Source organism: Zalophus californianus, chromosome 5 (genome assembly GCF_009762305.2).
Source record: "Zalophus californianus isolate mZalCal1 chromosome 5, mZalCal1.pri.v2, whole genome shotgun sequence".
Classification (NCBI taxonomy): Eukaryota; Metazoa; Chordata; class Mammalia; order Carnivora; family Otariidae; genus Zalophus; species Zalophus californianus.
The window spans coordinates 61,467,180-61,489,522 of record NC_045599.1 but is presented as its reverse complement, the minus strand read 5'-3'; the positions used below and the strand labels follow the sequence as shown (position 1 = coordinate 61,489,522).

Genomic DNA, 22,343 nt, shown 5'->3' with positions numbered 1-22,343 from the left:
TTCCGGCAGGCAAAGCTGGTGTTGGAGGCGTACGCTAGAGTATTTCCCTGCGCGGGTAAATGCGGCTGAGAATTTGTGGAGCGCCTAGCGTTTGAAGGGTGCAGCGCTGCACACACGGGGACGCAGAGATGAAGAGTGCTTAATCCGTGCTGTGTGGAACCCACGGTGTAGTGGAAGAGTTGCACGGCAGGATGGGGGTGTGGGAAACACTGGAAAGATTTGAGGTGACCTTTGAACTGTACTTCTAAAAATAAAAACCTATCAAATTTGGGGCGGGAATGAGTTAAGGGCTTTCCAGGTAGATGTAAGGTAAAAAGTCTTAGCGCAGTAATAGTGGGTCATTCTCCTAGAAATCTAAAAAAAGACATTTAGGGCCCTATTGGGTGGAGAGTTGGTGCCTCATGATCCTCCTGCCCAATGCTAGTTAAGCCTTCAATTGAAATAATTATACTTTGGGGCCAAATGATGGTGTCTTTTTAAGACGAAAACGCTAGTTTCTTAATTCATTCTCAGCCTTCTTCAAACAGCTACCCCCACCAGTTGTACTTAGTGGGGACAAATGGCATTATCACGTCACACTGTTCACCAAGGTCGCTACTTCCATGTCCATCATTATGTTCAATCCATCTTGCCCCTTAACTATCTTTCCACTTTATCTCCACTGCTACCTCTGTCTCAGGTTTCATCCCATCTCACCTGGATTACTGGCAGCTGGTCTGGGCATCTACTTTTTACGCCACTCCCTCATCCATTTCCATGCCTTAGCGAAGTGAACTTTTGAAAGTGTAAATCAGGGGCGCCTCGGTGTTGCCGTTGTTAAGCGCGGACTCTTTGATTTCTGCTCAGATCAAGATCTCAGGGTCCTGGGATCCAGTCCTGAGCCCTATCTGGCTCCACGGCACAGCAAGGAGTCAGCTTGAGATTTTCTCTCTGCCTCTGCCCCTCCCACTCCTGAGCGCGTGCGCCCTCTCTCTCTCTCGCCCTCAAATCAGTAAGTAAATCTTAAAAAAAAATCATTGTTACCCTTTTGCTTTAATCCCTTCCATAGTTTCCCATCGCTCTTTTCCTTTTTTTTTTTAAAGATCTTTTTTTTATTTTAGAGGGAGCACACATGTGCGGGGTGGGGGGGGGGGGGAAGAGGGATAGGGAGAGAGGATCTTAAGCAGGCTCCATGCCCAACGTGGAGTCCCACGCAGGGCTCAGTCTTATGACCCTGAGATCATGGCCGCAGTCGAAATCAAAAGTCAGACGATTAACACACTGAGCCACCCAGGCGCCCCTCCCATTGTTCTTAAGATGAACTTCAAACTCCTCAACTTGGTATTAAATACCTCCCTACTTCCCTAGTCTCATCCTGCACAATCTCCCCTTTTTTGACCAGGAGACTTTCCTCAGTTTCTCAAATGCTGCATGTACCTCGCTATCTTCAGGCCTTTATAGCTGTTGTCTTTGCACTGCACCCTTTCTTCTTTCAGCTAAGGTATTTATCCTTAAAGGCTTTTCACATTTTATTCGTAAGCTTTCCTATTCCCCTCTCCTGCCACCCAAATAATGAATTGTGTAATAAGTTTATTGTATTCCTGTTGCCTCTTATATGTAGTTGGTACTCAGTATGTTTTTGTTAACTTAAATGGGTAAGTACGTTGCAATGCTTGTTAAAGCAAACTAGGAAGTGACCTGATTTTCTTTAGGAGGAAAGATTAAAGTCAATGCTGTAGGAATAATGGGATTTGGTATGGTGAATATCACAAATATCTTCGGTCTTATGGTGGGGGAAATTGTAAAAGATAAATTCCTCCAGCTCTTGAAGAGAGGGAGCTTCCTAAACGTTGTATGACTATCCACTTCATACTGTGTTCTCAACCAGCTGGCTTCAGGTTCTAAGCACTAACCTAGGGACATTTCATAAAGAGGTTTTCTTTTGTAGAAGCCAGGTACTTGCACATAATGTATACCACTAGAGGGTGCATTCAACTAAAACTTATCTTTTTAGTCTTATGTTGAATTTTAAAGTGTAGAAAGTTGTTCATTTCCTGGCAGTGAAGGAACATGAACTCAAATTGTTTTTGTGGAAATACATCAAGTGAGGATTAGTAATTGAATAAATAAGTCATGGAAATCCTGTGGGATTCAGAAGAAAATCTCACTATTACTACTAATAACAGCTAACTTTCATTGAACATTTTATAGGTACCTAGCACTGTGTGCTGAATGCTCTTCATTCATTGCTTACTTCACCCAGTATCCTGAGAGGTAGGTACTATATTTTGTCCATTTTACAGTAAGGAAGCACGCTTGGAAAGCTGAGGTAACTTACCCAAGGTCACGCATTAGTAAGAGGTAGAGTTATGATTTGAATGAAGATCTCCGTTCAAAGGTGTGGGCTCTGCTACTATGAAATAGTGCAGGGGATTGTTTGCCTGCTTGAACCGGCTTTGAAACTAAATTATCCTTGCCCATGTGAGACTTTATGTTCTTAGAATGTACTCACTTTTACAGTTGATGGGATTATCTTTTTATTAAATTTTAGCCATTCAGATATTATTGAAATACAAATATGCTATTTTCATAGTAGTATTATCTACAGGGTAAAAAAAATTTTTTGAGAGAGATCTAGAGCAGGCACATGTAAGAGGGCCAGGGCCCGGGGGCCAGATCTCAAGCCAACTCCACACTCAGCCCAGAGCCCAGTGCGGTTCTCAATCTCATGACCCTGAGATCATGACCTGAGCTGATATTGAGTGTCAGACACTTAACCAAATGACCCACTCAAGCACCCCTCCACGGGTGAATGTTAAGTGAGGATCTTAAGTTTTGGTTATGAAGGACCAAAGGACCTCATTTTTAGAAAATTGTCAAGTGTATTATGCAGACAAAAAAGGATATAAAACATACAAAGTAATTATAAAACACATTCATGTCAAAACTACCCAGTTTAAGAAGCTGACTATTGCCAGATATTGATTTAAATTATATTGTAATTTTTTACACGGGCAATACATTTTTTTGTTTCAAACAAAATAGGCAATACATTTTTATGTTTCAAACAAAATAGTTATGATAGATATATGATAGATTTCTATCCTGATAGAGATTTTGAGCAAAATATAAACAACTGTGTGAGGATTCTGAAGAGTAAGTAAATGCAGACCCTTGTGGAGGGAAGTCAAAATCCAAAGAAGCAATTAGCACATGGGTGAGTGTCTGCGTGTGAGTGTGTGTGTGTCTTGACCCAGAGAGTGGGTCACAGTCACAAAGTGCATGAGCAGCTAAAACTGTAACAGAAATCCTGCCATCATTTTTCTGGCTGGAAGAAACAGGAAAAAGCATGTAGCAGCCATACCTGGAAAGTGAGGGGGAATCCTGGAAGGGAGAGAGCCATAAAAAGGATGTTTCTCCTTCTGAATGGAAAGCCTTGAGCTAGCTCCTGACCCCACATGCACAAGACAAACTCAGAGGCTTAAAGAAATGAACTGAGATTTGATGGCCACCCACAAAAAAATGAGACAAAGCCTGTAACACAAGTCTAAAAAAGTTAATTGCCTACTAAAATGTTTTTTTTTTTTTTTGTAAGGATTAAAACAGGATTCAGAGTATATACAAAATACCATCCACAATGTCCAGGATAAAAATCCAGAATGTAAACTTACACTGGTTCAGTGGTACTTTGAATTCTGGTCTTTTTCCATAATTTGCCTGCTACTATTTCTTTTTCAAGTCCTCAAATAGCTGATCTATGTGTTATGTTTTATAGATGCATTCAGCGGGAGACGCAGGGTGGAGTGTGCTCATTCTATCTTACCTGGAATTGGAACCACTCCCATTAGAATTTTGAATCCTCACTCTTGTCTAGATTGTGTCAAGGTAAGAGGTGCTTGGCCAGCCTAGCTAAAATGACCAGTAGGTGCTGCAGGACTAGGAGTGTCCAAGGCCCAGCCTCAGGGAGCTGGCCCTCTAGCTGAGTCTTAAACTAGTGTGAGCAGATTCAAAACAAGCTCTTTATAGAGTATTTGGAATGGAGGATAGTGAATCTAGAAAGGATGGCTGGGACCAGATATTGCCAATTGAGTGTTTTTTAATGCCAGATCAAAGGGTTTGCATTTTATTCTTTAGAGCTTAAGCAATGAAGAACTATACATAATTTTTTAGATTATACAGTAGATCCCTTAAGATGGATCTAGAGAAGAGTGTATGTACATAAACCTGTACCTGATGGTGTGCTCAGAACCCTGACGCTTACTGAACTTCTTTGGAATATACAGAAAATGAGAGAGAGTGGAAAATAATTAATGACCCTACTATTGGAAATCAAAATGAGATCCAGACCAGTGACATTCTAATAGCTTCTTTCTTAAAAATCTATCAATTTTTTAAGCTGCTTTAGAACCCCTATAATAAAACCAATGGGTAAAGCAGTTATGAGTTCCTTTTTTCTTCTTTCAGCATCATTTTACACTCTAATGAATATGCATTATTTAGAATTTTTAAAGTTTTTTAATTTAAATTCAATTTAATTAACATATGGTGTATGGAGGTAGAATTTAGTAATTCATCAGTTGTATATAACACCCAGTGCTCATTTCATCAAGTGCCCTCCTTAATACCCATCACCCAATTATCCCATCCCCTACCCAACACCCCTCCAGTAACCCTTAGTTCCCTAGAATTAAGAGTCTCTTATTCTCTTATGGTTTGTTTGTCTCCCTCTCTGATTTTTGTCTTATTTTTCTAAAGAGTTTCTTAATCCATAAGAGTTTTGAAACTGCACATGAGAATTTCCAGTTATATATAGATTTATAGAAATACATACCTCAGAAATCTTACATTCTTGTTTTACGGGTCAGTAAACAAATGTCAGGGAAGTTAAGTGACTGCCATACTAGTGACGGCTTTATTAGCTGGCATGCACATGGAGGTGGCCCTGTGTTTTTTATTCTTCATTTTCTCACTTAGTAACAAAGTTACAAGCAGTATTGCTTTATTTCAGAGGTGGAAAAAAAAAGGTATCTGAAGTGTTGAACAGGAGAAACCCATTAGTGGAAGTTGCTTGAGGTCACTAAACAATAGGGAATGGGAATACTATGACACTTGTATTCTCCCATGGAAAAACTTAAATCTTTTTCATATTCTTTGTTTAAACATGAGTAAGAATAGCATTGTGAATATTAATCACAAAAGTGATGTGGCCCTCTGACTCTAATCTAACCCTCTTCTGGTGTATCTCTCAAGTTCGAGTTCCTAATCATGCTTTTTAGTGGTTACAGCGTCTAGTGCTTCAAATGAATACTTAAACCTAAATTACATATAAGTGGTAAGATTTCCAAGCTCTCTTCTCTGAAAGGAGTACTTCTGCTTCTCCCCTTATGTCTGAGGAAATGCTACCTGATTTGGGCCCTGGATGATCCCTTCAGAGGGAGCAGTAGGAGGTCTGTAGTTATAGATGGAATTCAGTAAAATGAGGTAGGTGAGGAAAAAGCATTTTTTGACATATACTGTATGCCAGTACCTTCTTAAATACTAGATACATAATGACAGAGTCCTTGCCTCTCAACAAACAACAACCTGTGAGGGTAAGATACGCAGACTGGTAAACCACTGGGAAGGCAGTAAGGGAAGGAATTACACTGGTAGTAAAGATTATGGGGATAAATTCATTCTTCCTGGGAGATTTTAGAAAACTTCACAGTAGAGTGTGTTACAACTGGGAATGGAGATTAGGGAGGTGATGGGGAGGAGTCAGTAAAGAAATAATCAATTTAATCATTATCTCCAGTAAGCTGATATGCTTTGTGTAAATGAGATGTGTGCACAGAGGGAGGGAGGGAGAAGAATTTAAGGTGATACTTTATAAAGGATGAAAGTGAACATAACCAAGTGACCAAAATGTGTAGTACAGATTTAGTAACTACCATAAGAAATCTACCTATAATAATAAATGACTTAGGATGAACTAATTTAAGACAATCACATAATAGGAAAAAACTAGCCCTCCAAAAGGTTTGGTATAGAAAATAAATGTGACGAGCATTGGATGTTATACTACACAACTGATAAATTAGTGAACACTATATCTGAAACTAAATATATACTATATGTTGGCTAATTGAATTTAAATAATAAAATAAATGGTCATGGGAAGAAAGGTCCCACAAATATTTTAGGGAATATTTATGGACCAGGAAAATGTATAAAATGATATTGTCTATATTCTGGAAGATGTGAACCTATGATGGTGAGCTCCAAGAAGACGAATTGGGCTCAGTCCACACCCCCCAAAAAACACTTATGCCCATAATACCCCAAGGGATAAATGGAGGGCAAATGTGGAATTGTGTCCAGCTGTGGCCAAAGCAGCTCAATATGGAAATCACTAGCAAGCTTTCAAATAGAACATTAGTTATATTGGGTATATGTTGCTTTTAGCTGCCTACAGGATGTGTATTGAAGCAGGAGAGCAAACCAGATTGTACACTCTTCAGTCTGCAGGTGTTGCTGATTTTCCTGTTTTAAAGGAAACAGGACTTTGTTTTAAAAATGTACTGAGGATGGTGGTGATTGTTGTAAGTGTGCTTAGTACCACTTTACACTTAAAACGGTTAAAATGGTAAATTTTATGTATGTTTTACTATTTAAAAATAGAAAAACTGAAATTTAACCTTTAACAGTACTTCCATCTTGCTTCTCTTGAAGTTCATTTTTACATCTTTTACTATTTAAGGAGCTGTTCTTAAATTTAAGAATCAAGTTGTTACTTGTGTATAATTTTCCTTTCTTATAAAAAATTCAGTTACCAATTTGAATTTAGAAAGTGTTCTTTATGAAGAACAAAGCATTAAAAAAAACCCACTATTTATTAAGCATTTTATGCTCTAAAGCTTCCCAAATAGTTAAGAATGGTAGTACTCATTACGTACTAGTACTCATGAGCAGTAATAGTCACTTACACTTGGGGAAAACTAAGATATGGAGAGAGCAAAACTAACATTAAATCTGTCAAAACTGGATCCGGGATTTAAAATGTCTGGTCCCTTTCCTGTGCTCAGAGATATGGCCATGTCACATCCTGTGGTTGCCTAATAATTCATTCTATTATTTTCAGGTTCATACTAAAATACACGTTGATACCTCGAAAATCCTCATCTGTCCTTCCCAGTTTAATATTCTTCTGAATCTCATAGTGCAGTCCTATTTGGAGGTGGTTGTACTCCCTTCCCCAACCCTCACCACCAACACCCCCCCCACATACTCATGATGAATATATTTCTAGAAGAGATGAAAAACAGGGGCCTTATTGGCTTGAAAGATGCTAGCAGCTTAAAAGAGGGAAAAAAAATCTCATCAGTATAATGAGAAAATGTGGGAACTGAGAGAAAAATTGTTTAGTGTCTATTAACCACCCCGCACACACAGGATGGCAAAAGACAAATTGACCTGTCTTAATTAAGCTAAAGCATTAGACCATTAAGTGAATGTTGAAGAACTGTGCCAGAGAGTGTGTTGAATATAATGTGTTACTTAAAACCTTTAGTAAAACTTTTTACCTGTTTACAAGAGAGGGGTGATAGCACTGTCAACCAAATTGTTGTCAAATGAATAAAATGCATAAAAGACTTTAAAACCAACCCTCTTTTACTCGTTAAAGTCTTCTAGTGCTTCATTAATTTTAATGGTATAATCTGGTTCTGATTGAAGTGCACCGGAATGTAGTTAGTGCCTCATCAGCACTGATGAGTTCCCAGTAATTCGGGCTATGATGGCAAAATCACATGTCTGTTTACATCTACTCCATGCGTGTTTGTCCATGTCTTCACAGCTTTTACATCCCAGGAACCCACTGTCTTCTCTCTGACCTCACGTATATTATGCAAAAGAGATTGCTATTTTCAGAGCTGCTTTTGTACAAGTGAGTTCTGTGCAAACAGATTTTTGTGGAGATGCCAGAATAGAACATGTCTTTCCCTTATCTTCAGATTCAGTCTACCGGTCGCCTACGTGAGTCAAACGCATTTTTGAAAAGTAAGGAATCTGATGTATATGTTAAAAAGTAAATGATGGGCTCAGTTCATTGTATTTCCACTGTAGCTCTAAGATTCATAAAACTAATTAAAAATTTTAATTCAAATGTAATTAGCATACTGTGTTATATTAGTTTCAGGTGTCTAATATAATGATGGAGTAATTCTAGCCATTAATCAGTGCTCATCATAAGTGTGCTCTTAATCCCCTTTACCTATTTCACCCGTTTCCCTTCCCACCCCACCTACCTCCCCTCTGGCTACCACTGGTTCTCTATATTAAGAATCTGGTTTTTTGTTTCTTTTTTTTTCTTTCTTGAATTCCACTTATGAGTGAAAGCATATGGTATTATCTTCCTTTGACCTATTTCACTTAGCATTATACCCTCTAGATCCATCCATGTTGCAAATGACAAGATTTCATTTTTTTTTATGGCTGAGTGATATCTACCAAATCCTCTTAAATTCTGCTTTTACAGTTCCATAATTACATCTCTTGAACTGATTTACTCATTGTCAAATATAATTTATTCTTACAGAAAGAAAGATAATTATGATGCACCTCCTTAATCTTTGAGGTATTTTTTATCTGGTGTGGGTATTTTCATAGCATGAGGATAAGTGACTCAGTGAACATATGGGCCCAAAAGCAAGAGATCAAACAGTCTAACCCCATCCCTACTATAGAACAAAACAATAGCACTTAGACATTAGTAGCAACTGGGTAGGGCTTTCTTCCATGATGTGAAGGTGTGTCCACCAGATGTGACCTCCCCCTTTTCTAGGTTCCATGATAACCGTTTGCCTTCTCTTCACATAGGTTTTTTACAGAAAAGATAAAATATAGTTAATTTGGCTTTCTTTTCTGAATCATTTGGTTGTAGACTTGCAGTTCTTTGGTCTTACAGACGACTAATCTCCATTATGTGCAGATTTTTCTAGTTTAATTCTCAGATGGCAGTTTTACCTTTTCTTGAGGGTTTTGAGGATCCCTATTAAATGCTCTGTGTCTCAAAAGAAGTATAAGTATAGGTCTCTACATATATAAGAAAAATAAATTTGGTTGGCCCTCGAACAGCATGGGTTTGCACTGTATGGATCCACGTATATGTGGATTTTTTTCAATACAATACTGTAAATGTATTTTCCTTAATGATTTTCTTGACTTTTTTTCTAGCTTTATTGTAAGAACACAGTATGTATAATACATATAACATACAAATATGTGTTAACTGACTATGGTATCAGTAAAGCTTCTGATTAACAGTAGGCTATCAGTTAAGTTTTGGGGGTTCAAAAGTTATATGTGGATTTTTGTGCAGGGGATCAGCACCCCTAACCCATAGTGTGTAAGGGTCAACTGTATTGGGGGGATTTAGTTCATACCACTAACCCCACCCCCACCCCTGCCTTTTCTAAGACTTTCCTTAGGAAGTGAGATCCATGGAAGCCACTTGGAAGCTTCTCCTAGAAGTCTGTATGATGCAAAGAGTAGTTGGTAGTGGCCATGCAAATTTATCACTGAGATCTCCTCTTGCAGGGGGCATAGTTCACCACTCCAGCCAGATATGACCCCTCTGGATCAACCATCATGTTCATACTGAGTCCAGGCTTCCCGTACTCTGCTTTCAGTTCATAAATGAGCAAGGCCCGTTCCTGCCTTAGGACATGCAAGACTTTTCTAACAGGCGTGAAGACCCCTATGGGCCTGTATGAAACTTTCCTGGACCTGTGTTGTAGTCTGGGACTTCCTTTCTTCCCTCTCATTCTAGTATGGTGTTCTGAACACATCTCCCTTCTCATGCTCCCTCCTACAAATAGCACTTTCATGTTGAATCCTGCCATGGCATCTGCTTCCTGGCCAACCCAGATGCAGTTGATAATTTTGTTTCAGGCCTTTGGGTTCTTCCTGATACTTTTGTTAACTTGTCCTATGGAATACTGAGAAAGGAATGTTGTGTATTTGTTTATTTCCTCTTTAATTTCTGTCAGTTTGGGCTTCATGTATTTTGAAACTTAGTAGATGAATAGATATGTAGAATTTTTGTTTTCTTAGTGGATTTACATGTACATAATTATAAAATGTCTTCCCTTTATCTTTTTGTTTTGTTTTAAAAAAACCATTTTATTATCTTTTATGATAATTTGGGCTATCTGAGGTCAGCTGAATGTCTTTTTTATGTTTTGGAGATTTATCAGTTTTATCGCATGCATCTGTCATTTTTTTGGTTATTTTCACTGAGTAGTATTCAGACTGTTACTAAAATCAACAGTTTTACATCTTGCCGTGTCTTCAGAGTATCATTCTCTTGATTATGTTTTTTTTTTAATTTTAATTCCAGCAGAGTTAACATACAGTGTTATATTCATTTCAGGTATTAAAATATAGTGATTGAACAATTCGGTACACTACTCAGTGCCCATCAAGATAAGTGTACTCTTAAGCCGCTTCATCTAATTCATCCATCCCCCCTCACCACCCCTCTGGTAACCATCAGTTTGTTTTCTATAGTTAAGAGTCTGTTTCTTGGTTTGTTTCTTTTTTTCTTTGTTTTGTTTCTTAAATTCCACATATGAGTGAAATGATAAAGTATTTATCTTTCTCTGACTGATTTCACTTAGCATTATACTCTCTAGATCCATCTATATTGCAAACGGCAAGATTTCATTCTTTTTTATGGCTAATACTCCATTGTGTGTGTGTGTGTGTGTGTGTGTGTGTGTGTGTGTGTGTGTGTGTGTGTATACACACATACACCACATCTTGATCCATTGCTCTATCAGTGGACACTTGGGCTGCTTCCATAATCTGGCTATTGCAAATAAAGCTGCAGTAAGCACAGGGGTGCATATATCTTTTCAAAATAGTGTTTCTGTGTCCTTTGGGTAAATACCCAGTAGCGGAATTACTGGATCATATGGTAATTCTATTCTTAATTTTTTGAGGAGCCTCCATACTATTTTCCACAGCAGCTGCACCAGTTTGCATTCCAACCAACAGTGCAAGAGGGTTCCTTTTTCTCCACATTCTTAACACATTTGTTGTTTCTTGTGTTTTTGTTTTTAGCCATTCTCACAGGTTGAGGTGCTACCTCACTGTGGTTTTGACTTGCATTTTCATGATGATTAGTAATGTTGAGCATCTCTTCACGTGTATGTCGTCTCTAGAAATGTCCATGTCTTTTGCCTGTTTTTCAGTTGGATTATTTGTGTTTTTTGGTGTTGAGTTGTGTAAGTTCTTTTTTTAAAAAGATTTTTATTTTGAGAGAGAGAGATAGCGAGAGAGAGAGCAGGAGTGGGGGTTGGAGAGAGGGAGAAGCAGGTTTCCCGCTGTGCAGGGAGCCCAGTGTGGGCCTCGATCTCAGAAACCTGGGATCATGACCAGAGCTGAAGCAGACACTTAACCAACTGAGCCACCCAGGCACCCTGAGTTGTCTAAGTTCTTCATATATTTTTGGAATTCAAACTTTCATCAGATATGTTACTAGCAAGGATCTTCTCCATTCTGTAGGTTGTCTTTTACTTTTGTTGACTTGTTTCCTTTGATCTGTAGAAGCTTTTTATTTTGATGTAGTCCCAATAGTTTATTTTTGCTTTTGTTTCCCTTGCCTAAAGAGTCAGGCCTAGAAAAATGTTGCTGCAGCCAATGTCAGAGAAACTGTGCTCTCTTTAAGGATTTTTATGGTTTCAGGTCTCACATTTAAATTCTTAATTCATTTTGAGTTTATTTCTGTGTATGGGGTAAGAACGTGGTCCACTTTCTTTTGCATGCAATTGTCCAGTTTTCCCAACCGTTTGTTGAAGAGACTTTTTCCCATTGCATATTCTTGCCTCCTTTGTCAAAGAATAATTGACCATATAATTAGGTTTGTTTCTGGGCTCTCCGTTCTGTTCCATGGATCTCTGTGTCTGTTTTTGTGCCAGTACCATACTGTCTGGATTACTACAGCTTTATAGTTTATCTTGAAATCTGAAAATTGTAATGCCTGCAGTTTTGTTCTTCTTTTTCAAGATTGCTCTGGCTGTTCAGGTTTTTTTATGGTTCTATACAAATTTTAGGATTTAGGATTCTAGTTCTGTGAAAAATGCTGTTGGTATTTTGATAAGGATTGAATTGAATCTGTAGATTGGGTAGTATAGACATTTTAACGATATTTGTTCTTCCAGTCCATGAACACGGAATGTTTTTCCATTTCTTTGTGTCATCTTCAGTTTCTTTAATCTGTGTTTTATAGTTTTCAGAGTATAGGTCTTTGACCTCCTTGGTTAAGTTTATTCCTAGGTATTTTATTATTTGGGGGGCAATTGTAAATGGGATTGTTTTTTTAATTTCTTTCTGCTGTTTCATTATTAGTGTATGTATAGAAATGCAATGGATTTCTGTATATTGATTTTGTATACTGCAACCTTAGTGAAATCATTTATCAATTCTAGTAGTTTTTTGTGCAGTATTTAGGATTTTCTATGTATAGTATCATGTCATCGGCAAGCTGTGACTGTTTCAGTTCTTTGCTTCCAATTTGGATGGTTTTATTTCTTATCTGATTGCTATGGCTAGGACTTCCAGTGCTATGTTGAATAAAAGTGGTGAGAGTGCCCATCCTTGTTTTGCTCCTGATCTTAAGGGGAAAAACTCTCAGTTTTTCATCATTGTGTATGATGTTAGCTGTGGGTTTTCACATATGGCCTTTATTATGGTGAGGTATGTTCCCTCTAAACCTACTTCGTTGAGGATTTTTATCATGAATGGATGTTGTAGTTTGTCAAATGCTTTTTCTGCATCTATTGAAATGATCTTATGGTTTTTATCCTTTCTCTTCTTGATGGGATATGATGACTGATTTGCAAATATTGAACCACTCTTGCATCTCAGGAATAAATCCCATTTGATTGTGGTGAATGCTTTTTTTTTTTTTTAACAAATTGTTGGATTCAGTTTGCTAATATTTTGTTTATTTTTGCATCTATGTTCATCAGAGATATGGGTCTGTAGTTCTCTTTTTTCATAGTGTCTTTATCTGGTTTTGGTATCAGGGTAATGTGGCCTCATAGAAGGAATTTGGAAGCTTTCCTTTCTCTTCTATTTTTTGAAATACTTTAAGAAACTCTTTAAATGTTTGGTAGAATCACCTGTGAAGCCATCTGGTCCTGGACTTCTGTTTGTTGGGAGTTTTTTGATCACTGATTCAATTTCATTCCTGGTTATTCTGTTTAAATTTTCTATTTCTTCCTGATTTAGTTTTGGGAGATTATAGGGTTTTAGGAATTTATCCATTTCTTCTAGGTTGTCCAATTTGTTGGCACATAATTTTTCATAATATTGTCTTACAATCCTTTGTATCTCTTCGGTGTTATTTCTCCTCTTTCATTTATTTTGTTTAAATCTTTTTTTTTAAGAGTCTGGATAGAGGTGTAACATTTCTGTTGATCTTTTCAAAGAACCAGCTCCTGGTTTCATTGTTCTATTTCTTTTTCTTTTTCTTTTTTTTTTTTTTTTTTTAGATTTCATTTATTTTTGCTTCAATTTTTATTTCCTTTTGTTGCTTTTGGGTTTTCTTTGTTCTTCCTTTTCAAGCTCCTTTATATTTAAGTTTAGGTTATTTGAGATTTGTCTTGTTTCTTGAGCTAGGCCTGCATTGCTATATTCTTCCTTCTTAGAACAGCTTTTACTGCATGCCCAAAATTTTGGACTGTTGTGTTTTCATTTTCATTTGCCTCAATGTACTTTTTGATTTCTTCTTTGATTTCTTGGCTAACCCATTCATTGTTAGGTAATATGTTATTCAGTCTACATGTATTTCTGTTCTTTTTTTTTTTAAGATTTATTTATTTATTTGAGAGAGTGAGAATGAGAGAGAGAGAGAGAGAGTACATGAGAGGGGGGAGGGTTAGAGGGAGAAGCAGGCTCCTCGCTGAGCAGGGAGCCCGATGCGGGACTCGATCCTGGGACTCCAGGATCATGACCTGAGCCGAAGGCAGTCGCTTAACCAACTGAGCCACCCAGGTGCCCCCATGTATTTCTGTTCTTTCCAGATTTTTTTCTTGTGGTTCATTGCTAGTTTCATAGCTTTGTGGTCAGAAAAGATGCATGATATGACTTCAATCTTTGTGAATTTGTTTAGACTTGTTTTGTGACCTAATACGTGATCTCTTGTGGAGATTGTTCTTTGTGCACTTGAAAAGAATGTGTATTCTGCTTTTTTAGGATGGAATGTTCTGAATATATCTGTTAGATCCATCTGGTCCAATGTGCATTCAAAGCCACTGTTTCCTTGTTGATTTTCTGTTTGGATGATCTATCCATTGATGTAAGTGGGGTTTTAAAGTACTATTATTGTATTACTATTGATTACTTCCTTTATGCTTGTTATTAGCTGCTTTATGTATTCACATGCTCCCACATTGGGTGCACAAATATTTACAATTGTTATGTCTTCTTATTGGATTGTTTCCTTTATTATTACATAGTGTCGTCCTTTGTCTCTTGTTATAGTCTTTTTTTTAAATTCTATTTTGTCTGATATAAGTATTGCTACTCTGGCTTTCTTTTCACTTCCATTTGAATGATAAATGCTTTTCCCTCCCTTTTCATTCGTATGTGTCTTTAGGTCTGAAATAAGTCTCTTGTAGGCAGCATATAGAGGAGTATTTCCTTTTTATCCATTCTGTCACCCTGTGTCTTTTGATTGGAGTGTTTAGTCCATTTACATTCCAAGTAATTATTGATAGGTATATAATTATTGCCCATTTTGTTACTCAGTTTATAGTTGTTTTTGTAGTTCTGTTTCTTTTCTTGCTCTCTCACTGCTTGCTGGCTTTCTTTAGTGATATACTTGGATTCCTTTCTCTTTTTTTGTATATATATTATTGATTTTTTATTTGGGGTTACCATTAGACTTGTGCAAAACATCTTATGTGTATAGCAGTCTATATTAAGTTGAGGGCTGCTTAAGTATGAACCCATTCTTTACTCCTCTGCACCCCGCATTTTTGGTTTATAGTGTCATACTTTACATCCTTTTATTTTGTGAATCCCCTGACTGATTTTTATAGATATGTTTGATTTCACTGCTTTTGTGTTTCCTATTTTTCCTATTCTTACTATATGGTATTTCCTTTCCACTTAAAGAGTCCCCTTTTACATTTCTTATAGGGTTGGTTTAGTGCTTATGAATTCCTTTAACATTTGTTTTTCTGGGAAGCTGTTTCTCTCTCCTTCTATTATGAGTGATAGCCTTGCTGGATAGAGTATTCTTAGCTGCAGGTTTTTTTTTTGTTGTTGTTGTTTTTCCTTTCAGCATTTTGAATACATCATGCTTTCTTCAGGCCTGCAAAGTTTCTGCTGAAAAATCAGCTAATAGCCTTTCCCTTGTATGTAACTGTTTCCTTTCTTGTGCTGCTTTGAAAATTCTCTATCACTACTGTTGGCCATTTTAATCACTGTTTCTTGGCGTGACCCTCCTTGGGTGGATTCTGTTGGGAGCTCTGTGTGCCTCCTGGATCTGGATCTCTGTTTCCTTCCCAGATAAGGAAGTTTTCATCTATTATTTCTTCTAATAAATTTGCTGCCCCCCTTTCTTTCTCTTCTCCTTCTGGAATCCCTATAATGTGAATGTTATTATGCACGATGGTGTTGCTGAGTTCCTAAAGTGTGTTTTCATTTTTTATTTTTTTCTCTCTGCTGTTCACCTTCATTGCTTTCTATCACTCTGTCCTCCAGGTTGCTCATCCATTCTTCTGTTTCCTCTAGTCTGTTTCATCTAGTGTATTTATTTCAGTTCCTGAATTCATCTGATTGGTTCTTTATGTTCTGTGTCATTGGTTTCACTAAGGTTCTCCACTATTTTCTCAAGTCCAGTGAGTAACTTTATGATGGTTAGCCTTTATATTCTGTGTAACAGGTATATTACTTATTTCCATTTTGTTTACTTCTCTTGCTGTGATTTTGTCCTGTTCTTTCATTTGGGATATGTTCCTCTGTCTCATTTTGTCTAACCCTTTGTGTCTGTTTTTGTCTCTCTTGGTCTTCAAAGCAGTGGTTTTAAGAAGAGGTCCTGTAGTGTCCTGCAGTGCAATGTCCCCTGTTCACCAGAACCTGCACTTGAGGGGTGTCTCCTGTGTGTGTTGCATGCTCCCTACTGTTATGACTGAATCATGTTTGCTTTCATTCCAGCTATCTGCAATGCCTCTCTTTGCCTGTTGTGGGCAGGCTTTGGTCCCTGTGTTGTTATTGGGCCAGTCTGGAGCCACTTGAGCTTGAGTTGAGTTAGAGCAGATGTTCACCAGAGCTGCAGGAGCACTGAACTGCACTTTGCTTTACCTGTGTTGTCCCCTGAGAAACTTTGGTTGGTGGACAGGGTTTGCATTCAGACCAGATGTCTATTCCCAGCCCACTGCTGGGAACAGAGCTGCTCCAATATGGGTAGTTATCTTCCCCTCTGTACCAGGGAAGGAGTCTCTTTGGAGTGGTGCTTGCCCCTGCCAGGGGTACTTGCACACTGCCAGGCTTATGGCAACACTTTGGATGGGCTCTGGTCAAGGGTATATTGGAGGGAGCCAGGTCTTCAGGAGAATGTGGGGCAGGGCACAGAGTGTTAGCAAGGTTTGCATAGATCTGCTGCAGGAAGGAACCTGGAACTGTTTTTAGAAAAATGCCTGCTGCAGGGCTGGAGGGGGCAATTCTGCAGGGGAGCACAGTGGTGGGGCACTTGTGTCAGCAAGGTCCACAAATGCCTGTATGGGAGGGGACCTTCAGCTGCCCAAAACTCCTGCTGAGGCTCCTATGTTGAAGGGGGCAGATTGGCATAAGTATGCATGGGCAGGGTGCGTTCTTAGCAAGCTAGGTGGAGAATGATGGTTCCTGCAGGTGTCTGTGCAAGCTGGGGAGCAGGAGAGGGAAATGGTGCCCGCCAGATATTTTGTTCTTGGAGAAGTTTCCCAATGACCCTGCCCCTCCAGCACAGGCTATGAGATAAGTAAACAGATCTCCCTCCCATATACCCCAGGTGTTTTTCAAAAACAAAGAGGATACTATAAAATAGAAAAACATCAGCATGCATCTCAACTAATAAAGATAATTATTATGTGAAACTTATTTGGGTTTTACATTTATACACTGCACACTCATAATGTATACTGGATTCTAATACAAAATATTTTCATATGGGTTACAGCAAAAAAAGTCACTGCCTTATTTAATCATCATAAAAACTTTGTGAGGCAGGGATTACCTCCATTTTACAAATGAAATCAAGACTCTATTAAGTTTAAAAAAAAAAAAACCAAAGAGGTAAAAGATCTGTACTCTGAAAACTATAAAATACTAATGGAAAAAACTGAAGATGACACAAAGAAATGGAAAACATTCCATGTTCATGGATTGGAAAAGCAAATATTGTTAAAATGTACTACACAAAGCAATCTACACATTTAATGCAACCCCTGTCAAAACACCAACGGCATTTTTCACAGAACTAGAACAAACAATCCTAAAATTTGTACGGAACCATGAAAGACTGAATAGCCAAGGCAACCTTGAAAAAGAAAAGCAAAGCTGAGGCATCACAATTCTGGACTTCAAGTTGTATTACAAAGCTGTAGTGATCAAATCAGTATGGTACTGGCATAAAAACTGACCCATAGACCCATAGAACAGAATGGAAAACCCAGAAATGGACCCACAACTATATGGTCAACTAATCTTTGACAAAGCAGGAAAGAATATCCAGTGGAAAAAAGAGTCTCTTCCACAAATGGCATTGGGAGAATTGGACAGCCACATGCGGAAGAATGAAAGCAGACCACTTATACTATGCACAAAAATAAATTCAAAATGGATAAAAGACTTAAATATGAGACAAACCATCAAAATCCTAGAGGAAAACACAGGCAGTAACTTCTTTGACTTTGGTTGTAGCAGCTTCTTACTCGATATATTTTCTGAGGCAAGGGAAACCAAAAGCAACAATAAACTATTGGGACTTCATTAAGATAAAACGTTTCTGCACAGCAACGAAGCAATCAAGAAAACTAAAAGGCAACCTTTGGTATGGGAGAAGATATTTGCAAATGACATATCTGATAAAGGGTTAGTGTCCAAAATATATAAGACTTATAGAACTCAGTAACCCAAAACCAAATAATCCAGTTTAAAAAAAAGGACAGAAGACATGAATAGGCATTTATCCAAAGAAGACATACAGATGGCTAACAGACACATGAAAAGATGCTCAACATCACTCATCATCAGGGAAATCCAAATCAAAACTACAATTAGATACCATCTTATATCTGCCAGAATGGCTGAAATTAACACAGGAAATAACATGTTGGTAAGGATGTAGAGGAAGGGAAACCCTCTTACACTCTTGGTGGGAATGCAAACTGGTGCAGTCACTGTGGACAACAGTGTGGAGGTTCCTCAAAAAGTTACAAATAGAACTATCCTACAACCTAGCAATTGCACTAGGAGGTATTTACCCAAAAGATACAAAAATACTGATTTGAAGGGATACATGCATTCTGATGTTTATATGTTTATATATATATCACAATTTTATGCATTTATATATAATACTCATCCCTGAAAAGAATGAAATTTCATTTGCAGTGATGTGGTTGAAGGTAGAGTATATTATGCTAAGTGAAATAAGTCAGTCAGAGAAAGACCAATATTGTATGATTTCAGTCATTTGTGGAACTTAAGAAACAAAACAGATGAACATGGAGGAAAAAAGAGGCAAACCATACAGCAGACTGAGGGTTGCTGGAGGGAAGGTGGGCAGAGAGATGGGTTAAATGGGTGATGGGCATGAAGGAGGGCACTTGTGATGAGTACTGGGTGTTATATGTAAGTGATGAATCACTAAATTCTATACCTAAAACTAATATATATAAGTTTAAGCAAACTAGTATACCTAATACTACACTGTTGTTAACTAACTGGAATTTAAATAAAAATTTGATAAAGTATGAAAAAAAAATGTGCCCTTAATCATATAGTTGATCAGTGTTAGAGCCTGAATTTAAGGTAAATCTTTTGATCTCAAAACAACTTCTTGTGTCTGCTTCCAAAACATATTCTTATATGACTTTTGGCCTGAGGGAGAATAACCAATTCCCCATAAGCAGACATACTTATGATGATGATGTAGCAGCGCACAAGTCAAGGAGAAGGACACCGGTTTCTCTTCCTCCATGGAAGAAAACTAGAATGATTTCCCAGCCATCAAAGCCTATTTTATCTGCATTCTGCTTCAGATGCAGGGAATATAGCAAATTAAAAAGGTCCCGTGACTAAGAACGATGTTCTTTTTTTTTTTTTTTAAAGTTTTATTTTCTCCAGCTAACTTTTTTTTTTAAAGATTTTATTTATTTATTCATGAGAGACAGAGGGAGAGAGAGAGAGAAGCAGAGGGAGAAGCAGGCTCCCAAGGAGCAGGGAGCCCGATGTGGGACTCGATCCCAGGACCCTGGGATCATGACCCGAGCCGAAGGCAGACGCTTAACCATCTGAGCCACCCAGGCGCCCCTAAGAACGATGTTCTTTTCAGCTTTATGAATATTGATTGAACTGGACCTTTGGAAATACGAACTACTTGCATGCTATGACTACTTAGACTGGAAGATATGGCATTCAACTAGAATTTTAGTAATTATAAGTCTCTGTCTCTTTCAGTAGACTCACTTTCACATAAAACATCTTTTATTTTCGCCATAACATTGCCAGTGTGCTTGTTTTTGTGGCAGAAGTATAACTTGCCACAACTTCACACAGGATTATATCTATCAAATGTTTGGCAATGCTTGAGGAGAAAGGATATTCTTGTATCTAATTTAGATGCTGTTACATGATCTGAAAATTTTCTGAGGAACAGTCAGGAAAGGATATTTAATGAATATGGAGATTTCAACAAAAATTGAGATGCCAGATTGAGTGTTTAGAAATTCGTTGTAGACATGGTTATTAAATGCTTGTCTTTAGTTATGAATATCTTGTTCTTAAAAAAGAAAGTTACAGATGAGTAATTCCTGATAATACAATAAAGGTCAAACAGCCTTATAAATCAATAGTTTCAAATGTAGATGAGATAATTAAAGTCTGTGGGCAAACTAATATTCAATGCAAATGTAGTTTGGTTATTGATGAGTAGAATGAACGGCGAAGGTGACAAATGAATTAGGTAAAAATGCAACAAAAAGGAGATATTAGCTATATTTCCTGTACTGTAGATATTCTATTAATTCTTCCTGTTAATAATAATAGAGATGCTGCTCTTTTCCGGCTGGAACCATGGAGGGTGCAGAAGAGAAGAAAAAGAAGATTCCTGCTGTGCCAGAAACCCTTAAGAAGCGAAGGAATTTCGCAGAGTTGAAGATCAAGCTTCTGAGGAAGAAGTTTGCTCAGAAGATGCTTTGAAAGGCAGGAAGGAAGCTTGTCTATGAAAAAGCTAAGCATTACCACAAGGAATATAGGCAGATGTACAGAATTGAGATTCAAATGGCAAGGATGGCAAGAAAAGCTGGCAACTTCTACGTACCTGCAGAACCCAAATTGGCATTTGTCCTCAGGATCAGAGGTATCAGTGGTGTGAGCCCAAAGGTTCGAAAGGTGTTGCAGCTTCTTCGCCTTCACCAGATCTTCAATGGCACCTTTGTTAAGCTCAACAAGGCTTCAGTTAACATGCTAAGGATTGTGGAACCTTATATAGCATGGGGGTACCCAAATCTGAAGTCAGTGAATGAATTGATCTACAAGCGTGGTTATGGCAAAATCAACAAGAAGCGAATTGCCCTGACAAATAACACATTGATTGCCCAATCTCTTGGTAAATATGGCATCATCTGCATGGAGGATCGGATTCACGAGATCTATACTGTTGGAAAACGTTTCAAAGAAGCAAACAACTTTTTATGGCCCTTCAAATTATCTTCTCCACAAGGGGGAATGAAGAAAAAGACCACCCATTTTGTAGAAGGTGGAGATGCTGGTAACAGGGAAGACCAGATCAATAGGCTTATTAGAAGGATGAACTAAGGTATCTGCCATGATTATTTTTGTAATCTGGCCAGTTAATAAATGACTACTCTCATGGAAATGTTTTGTTGTCTTGGTGACTTTTTGCTAGCCTGACTGCTGTCCCTTAACTATTAAAGCAAATCCTGGTGTGTGATAAAAGTCATCAGCCTTTGCATGCAAAACTAGGGTCTAGTTTGTATCTTGGTGGAAAACATTCCTTGGGTTTATTAAAGACTCTTCTGTACAAAGAATATATCTTAATTTTTCACTTTTGAATTGTGCCACTGAGTTAGCCAAGATGGGTCTGTTCTAAGAAAACCTATTTCATAGGCTTTTGCATGATTTACAAATAAAAATGCTGTTGCTGAAATTCTAAAAAAAAAAAAATAATAGAGATGCTGTGATACAGATTTCAAAACTTTATTTTTCTTGTGACTATTTTTCCATTCCTGTACTTTATATCTTTATGACTTTTTTATTTTATAACTGGAAGTTTGTAAGTCTTAATCCCTATCACTTATTTCACTGATTCCACACTCACACTCACCTCCCCTCTGGCAAACAACAGTTCTCATTTATGGGTCTGTTTTGTTTTTATTCATTTTTGTTTGTCATTCCACATGTAAGTGAAATCATATGGTTCTTGCTTGCTCTCTAACTTCTTTCAGTTAGCAAAATACCCTCTAGATCCAACCATGCTGTTGCGAAGGGCAAGATCTCATTCTTTTTTTTATAGCTGAGTAGTATTCCATATGACGTCTTCTTAATTGTTCAACCTATCAGTGGACACTTAGATTGTTGCCACATCATGTCTGTTGTAAATAGTGCTGTAGTATTATCCACATGGGGTGGATATACCTTTTCAAATTTGTGTCTTTGTTTTCTTAGGTAAACAGCCAATCATGGAATTACTGGATTGTATGGTGTTTCTAATTTTTAATATTTTGAGGAAACTCCATAGTTCTCCCCAGTGGCTGTACCAATTTACATTCCCACCTACAGTGCATGAGGGCTTCTTTTTCTCCACATCCCCACTGATACTTGTCATTTCTCATCTTTGTGATTCTGGCCATTCTGATCGTTGTGAGGTGCTATCTCATTGTGGTTTTGGTTTGCATTTCCTTGATGATAGTGATGTGGAGCATCTTTTTCATCTTATTTCAGCTTATTTTTATATCTTTTGGGGGGAAATGTTTTTTCAGATGCTCTGCCCATCTTTCAATCTGATGATTAGTTATTTCCATCTTGACTTGTGTGAGTGCTTTACATATTTTGGAAATGAGCCCCTTATTGGAAATACCACTTGTAAA

The 22,343-nt window shown here is 37.8% G+C and overlaps 1 pseudogene; it reads left to right on the top strand.

Annotated features, from left to right (window-relative positions):
* Nucleotides 1–75: 75 nt before the first annotated feature.
* LOC113928806 lies at nt 76–21,112 on the top strand (annotated as a pseudogene).
* The last annotated feature ends 1,231 nt before the right edge of the window (nt 21,113–22,343 follow it).